Source organism: Poecilia formosa, unplaced genomic scaffold, assembly GCF_000485575.1.
Source record: "Poecilia formosa unplaced genomic scaffold, Poecilia_formosa-5.1.2 Scaffold326, whole genome shotgun sequence".
NCBI classification, from domain to species: Eukaryota; Metazoa; Chordata; class Actinopteri; order Cyprinodontiformes; family Poeciliidae; genus Poecilia; species Poecilia formosa.
The window spans coordinates 69,408-75,472 of NW_006800265.1; the positions used below are offsets into that span (position 1 = coordinate 69,408).

General features: G+C 40.0%; 1 protein-coding gene across 2 annotated transcripts in view; it reads right to left on the minus strand.

Annotated features, from left to right (window-relative positions):
• tns2a (tensin 2a) overlaps window positions 1-6,065 on the minus strand; it is a 47,231-nt gene extending 41,166 nt beyond the window's left edge. The window contains exons 1-2 of one of the 2 annotated variants that reach the window (XM_007573357.2): window positions 5,963-6,065; window positions 5,751-5,788 (exon numbers count right to left, since the gene is read on the minus strand). The gene's annotated coding sequence lies outside the window, so the exon portion shown is untranslated. The remainder of the gene's footprint in view (window positions 1-5,750; window positions 5,789-5,962) is intronic. The other variant, XM_007573358.2, reaches the window with a different exon arrangement.

Below are 6,065 nucleotides of genomic sequence, written 5' to 3' on the forward strand. Positions count from 1 at the left end.
TCGTCCCCCTTATGTTTTTATATTTCACCAACACTCAGCCCGCGCTCTGTTCTTTTCTTTCTTGTCAACACACACACACACACACACACACACACAGACAGACAGACAGACAGACAGACCTAGAGCTTGAAGTTAAAACACACTGCCCTATCTCAGCAATTACCAGAGCTGTCTGTGATAATAAGGGGTCTGCTTTTGTCAGAAGAAACACTCATGGTCGCTGTAACTCTGAAAGAGCCACTTGCTTCCTGTTATCCACAATGACTCATGCTGACTTACATGAGGATTGGGTGAAGGTCTGGGTCTGTGGGGAGGGAAACCAGAGGTCTGGGCTCAAGGCCACAAAGATTACTCATTATTGGCGTCACTGAGAACCCTTTGACCCCCCCGCCCCCATCCAAAAAAACAACCTTCTAAAAACAATTAGTACAGCTATGTACCATAGAACTTCTGGGATGGAGCTATGCATAAAAGCTTGCTGCAGCTGACATGTTTTTAACAGCAATCTGTGACATGTTCACATTTGTTGAGCAATTGCTTTCAGTTTGACAGGAAATCTGCCGCTTAAATGGGATGCTGGGATCAGCTGCATGCTTGTCGGGAAATCATGCCATTACTCCATCTCTCCAGCTCCTCATCGCTTCCATCGCCCCGTTCCTTTGGTATGCTTTGGGTCTGAAGGAGATTGGATACACAAGTTTTTGGAATCTTCTGGAAGACCCAAACAGAAAACAACAATAAGTAGGTCGGAGGAGGTCTGTGTGTTTTTTTTTTTTCCTTTACAGAAAGAAAAAAGAAAACGGTGAGCCTGGGGGATTCGACTGTAACCACAACTATCCTGATGAAAGGGTTTTATGTAAGGGAAACATGAGGCGGGTCATGTTGCTTTGCACCACCACTATGTCCTCCCCCACTTCCACCGTATCTGGACTTGATTGCACATCCTCTTCTTGTAAAGAAATGAGCCAGCACCAGAACCCATACCCCACATGCATTCTGTCATATTTAGAGGATAAGAGAACTGACAACAAGGAGGGATGGGGAGAATTCCTGAGGGGACGGAAGGATTGCAGTCACTGAAACACACAGCATCTGCAGTGCCAAGACACAACATCTGTGGGACAACTCATTGCTCAAGCTTCTTTCCAGGAGGAACTGTGAACTCCTAAGCTTATAAATTCAGCTCTGAGGCACAAACTGAATCTGTAGTCCCATTACATCCATTGGTTTATGATTGTAGATAAACGCTTCACTGTGAAAGTAATTGAAGATTCTTGGGCTGTGAACAGAAACTACCTTGATTTCTAAATACTGGTGTGGATATTTTGCTTTTGTAAAGAAAATCAGCAAAGTTTAAATTGCTCTAGTCTTTGCACCTATTTGGTTGTTCCTTGCCTTTGTTTAAAGAAATCTGCTAGTGAATGTAGCTAAAAGAATATTAGCTTGATAATGACTGACTAGTGACTTGCTGGTCGGACAGTTTTGATCTTTTTCTGATCGGTGAATGCACCACACATACAGTAAGTCCACAGTGACCACAACACTCATTGGTGTTGAAGTCGTTACTAGTGGAAGAAGTTATTTTCTAACTAGATGTTAGCATCCATTACTCTGATCATTTATTCATTATCAACAACTCTACAAATTTATGGTAAAATAACTTCTATGATTTTCTATTACTGAAAATAACTTCACGGAATTTCAGTTAAAAAAAAAATCCAAATTAACCCTTTAATATTTTGTTTCTCTGGAGCGAAGGAACCAAACCAACTTTCTACAAAACATGCACACTAGAAATGAATGGATCAATCCAAAATATCAAGAAAATCTGTACAAAATCAGTATCAGTGTTAGTATTAGAACGATACTAGCATTGTAGAATTGATACTTCAGTTTCAGATTCCCTCTTGAAATTTTATTTTTGTATTGTGGTTTGTTTTCTTAATCTACCTTCAAAAAGATTCTGCTTTCATTTGCTCTTCGTGATAACTTTTGCACTTATTTTAGGAAAAATGCCTACAAATCATATTTTATTAAAGTATTTCTTAGAAACCTGACCTGGGCTTGAACAAAATAATTCAAAGAAAAAAACTACAAAAGGTCACAAGTTTAATACATCAAACTTAAATAAAAAGTATTGGTATCAGAATTGGTGTTGATGAAACTGGTCTTGTATGCAGACCTCTATCCCACGCTATATTCCCCTCTACACCAAACTTTACTCTCGACACAATGCAATAAAAGTATTTTTGTCATTGTCATAACATCACAATCCCAAAAATGGATGTTTCATCTGTTTAAATGAAACACCATCTTGAAGGCGGTTCCCATTTCATTGGGGAAATTTTGATGACGACCCCTAATGACATTAAACCAGGGTAAAAGAAGTGAGGTATTACATGGACTCAAGTCTTCTGATCAGGGTCTCAGTCACACAGCCAGTCAGATCTGGTTTAAATCATTATTTAATTACTGTTCTGACTCAGACTTTAACCTGAGCAGACACTAAAACATCCAATTGTCCCCCCCCCCAGACCAGCGGAAATGCCTCTTCTTGCTTAATTAAACAGGCTAGTCAACTCGTCATGGGCTGAATTTCACTCATTTTAATCCTTCCTCTTTCCACTGTTCCTCTATGAGTCCTCCCCCCATCCTCCTCTGCCACTGGGGCCTCAGTCACTCTCCCTACCACCCCTTCATCTGCTCCCTGTGGACTAAATTTTCCACTTGGGATCAAAGATGCAGGGGAAACTGTTCTCTGAGAGAAAACACGCAGAAACAAAACTGTTTACAGCATTTTGTTGGTCTCTGTGAAAGAGTCTGGTTTTTTTTAATGGAACAGAGTTGGGCCTGCTAGAGGCGGTTGGCCTTGTGGGCAAAGATTAGGAACCAGAATGACAGGGGAGAAAGAAGAGAAAAGAAAAGAATAGAAAAGAAAAGCTGTAAACTGGCTACCTATTACCACCAACCACTCTCAAGGGGAGGAAGTTTACAAAAAGTGCGTGTAGGTGGTGGTAAGTGATTCCACAGAGATGGAGCAGATGTACAGACAGGATGCTGACCAGTGTGGTAATGAGATGATTTGTCATCATGCTTACAGACGTAAATAAAAGTCTGGGGAGAAACGAGTTGCCTCACACACCACAGATGTTGCTCAAAGATGAACATTGAGTTAGTTTAAAAAGTGAATGAACGCCCTTTTTTGTAATCCAGTGCCATCCATCCCTTCTCCATCATGACCCAAATTCCCAAATCATGCAAGGTTAGATAACAGCAATGACAGACATGGCAACCATGCTTTCCCCACCCTGCCTTATCTAACCTCTCCCTTCCTGGCTAGGAGCGATGGATATCACTGTTTAACTCCCAGACAACAAACTCTCATCAGACCATCCCTGGACAACATCCCAATCTTCCTCTCTGAAACCAAGTCTTTCCATTCAACTATGTATATTTTATCAAATATGATAATGCCAAATTATTCACACCCATTGAACTTCTTCAAAATTTGTCATGTCGCTACCACAGACTTTAATGTATTGCGTTTTATGACACAGGGACGCCCACAATTGTCAGAGACAGGAAAATGTTACAGATTTACAAATCTGCAAGTTGTGGCTTTTTTTGTGTTCTTTCTCCCTTCATTGCAACTTACTGCTGCAGTTACGTCATGAATAATAGCTTTCCTTCTGGTTCTGCTGTATCAAAATGTGGGAAAATTCATATAGTCTTCAGAGGGGGTGTCGCAAGACAATTCATCTTTGATTTTTTTTTGTCAGTAAGTTTGCTTGAGGGGTCTAAGTTAAAAGATTTAACACTTGCACAAAAGAAGTGTTTTCCCCCCGTGTGGTTATTTGAGTCTGTTTAGATAAAATGTAATAAAAGTTAAACAATGTAAGATCTTGTGCAAAGAAAATGTTCTCCTTGATGAAAGCAACCAGATAGTTTGTCCTTAACGTCTGGTTTTACTTGTTATATACTTGTGCTATTTCTGAGTCTCCTTTGATCCCCGAACTTCTCAAGATTCTGCTCCTCTGATATAGGGGGAAGTCTTTGCCACATGCCTTCGCCCTTGGCTCTTTCTCCTTCGCCCGCTGCTCGCCAAGGCTCCAAGCTTCCACTGCCATGCCTGGCATTCTTCCCTCTCCATCCTTCTGTCTATTCATTATACCATCTCTCCATCAATGGTTCTTTCACACAAGTGGCGGTGTGGGGTTCTAGGCAGACTCAGAGCTCTTTCTGAGGAATGCAGCTCTGCAGCCTTTTTATTGGCAACAATCTGGAGACTTCTGGCTTTACAGACCTTCTGTCATTTGTTGATTCACACATCACCCCAATATTAATAGTTTACTTAACCATCCCAATGTGTATGTCTGTGTTATTCCTGAAGCTCAAAATTGCAAAAGATGTACATTAAGCACAAGGACAACTATCTGCTAGGGGTTCAAACTCATCAAGCAAGATATGAATGTCTGCATTTTGGGTTAACAGTGAATCAGAGGGGTTGAGATGCTCTGGGACGACTTCACATTTGTTCTACTCCCACAGCGTTTCCTTTATCCCAGTGTTCTTGAGACAGCCCTTAAGACACTCATTTGCTGAGACCTAATGAGTGGGGCGACTGTGGCTCTGTGGGAAGAGTTGTCATCTGGTGATCAGAAGGTTGTAGGTTCAATTCCAGATTCCTCTTGCCACATGTTGATGTGCCCTTGGGCAAAGCACTTTACCCCAATCTGCATATCAGTGTATAAAAGTGTAAAGCTCTTTGAGTGGTCAAAATGATTGGAAAAAGTGCTATATAAGTTCAGTCCATTTATCATCATGCATTTAATTTGGAGCTCTGAAAAGTAGAGCTCATTTTAAGCTGGCAAACATTCATTTATATGAGTCATCATAGGAAGGTAATCAAAGCTTCAACACAAATGTAAACTTTTACTCAAATGACAATGTACAAAACAGCAAAGTCATTTAGTGCTTCAAAATTCATCTGAAAAAAATGTATTTGAGGGAAGTTTGCTAAATGTTTTCAAAGATGGCTAAAATGCTAAAGTGCTGACTGAAAAACTAGTTCTGCTGCTAGCGCATTAGCGGAGTTGAGCTGAGTGCATTTTCAAAATCAGCAAAAACACTATGAGAAATCAGCGGAGTAATGGAAGTGTGCCCACTACTCACACTGCTTCTAACCACCAAAATAAGCCATATTTTATTTTATTTTTTGTAAAATATAGAGTAAATGCAATCAATAGAGTAGAATGAGTGCATAGAGATCATACAACATGTCATTTCAATGACTCTACTCACTATAGTGGATTCCCCTATGCAGATTTTTCAAAATTACTAATAATACCAAATTATTCCTGGAAAAGCTGCATGTTGGTAGATTTTTTTCATACACCATGTCTACAATGAGGTTTGGGAAGCTAAATAGACACTTTCTTACTTGGCATGGTAACTTGGTGCTGATTGGCTGTAACCCCAAAGTGAATACCAAGTGTAAGTATAATTTTGATTTTGTGGAGATTAGAGAACACTAACAACAAAATCAAACTTGTGAACATGATATTAGTTTTTAGAAATCAATATATGGATTCCAAATATGGCATCCACACCCCTTTGTGAGTGAATGTAGATTTCTGACTACAAGTGGAAGCTTGCAGAAGAAATACATTCCATGCTTCATGTGTGGCATATTTACTCACTGACATTTAAATCTTCAACCATTTTGCAAAGTCTTTGTGGATGACTCTTACCTTGCCCTCACACTTCCTGTGGGTGCCTGTCTTGCAGACTGAAAGAAACATAAAAATGACAGAATTTTTTTTTTTTAATTTAGTCAAGTAGAAAGAGCACAGTCTTTTTTATGTCCAAAGAGAAACAATCACCAAACTGTTGGAACTTATTTAAACTTACATTGATTCTTTTGTCTAAACTATTCATCCCGACAGCCTAGTAACACTCTTACCTCTGCAGAAGGAGCCCACGTTGTCGATGTTCTGTCGACACACGCTGCACTGCCGTTTCTTCTTGAACGTCTTTTCCTTGAAGACATGGGGCTCTCCCTTCAC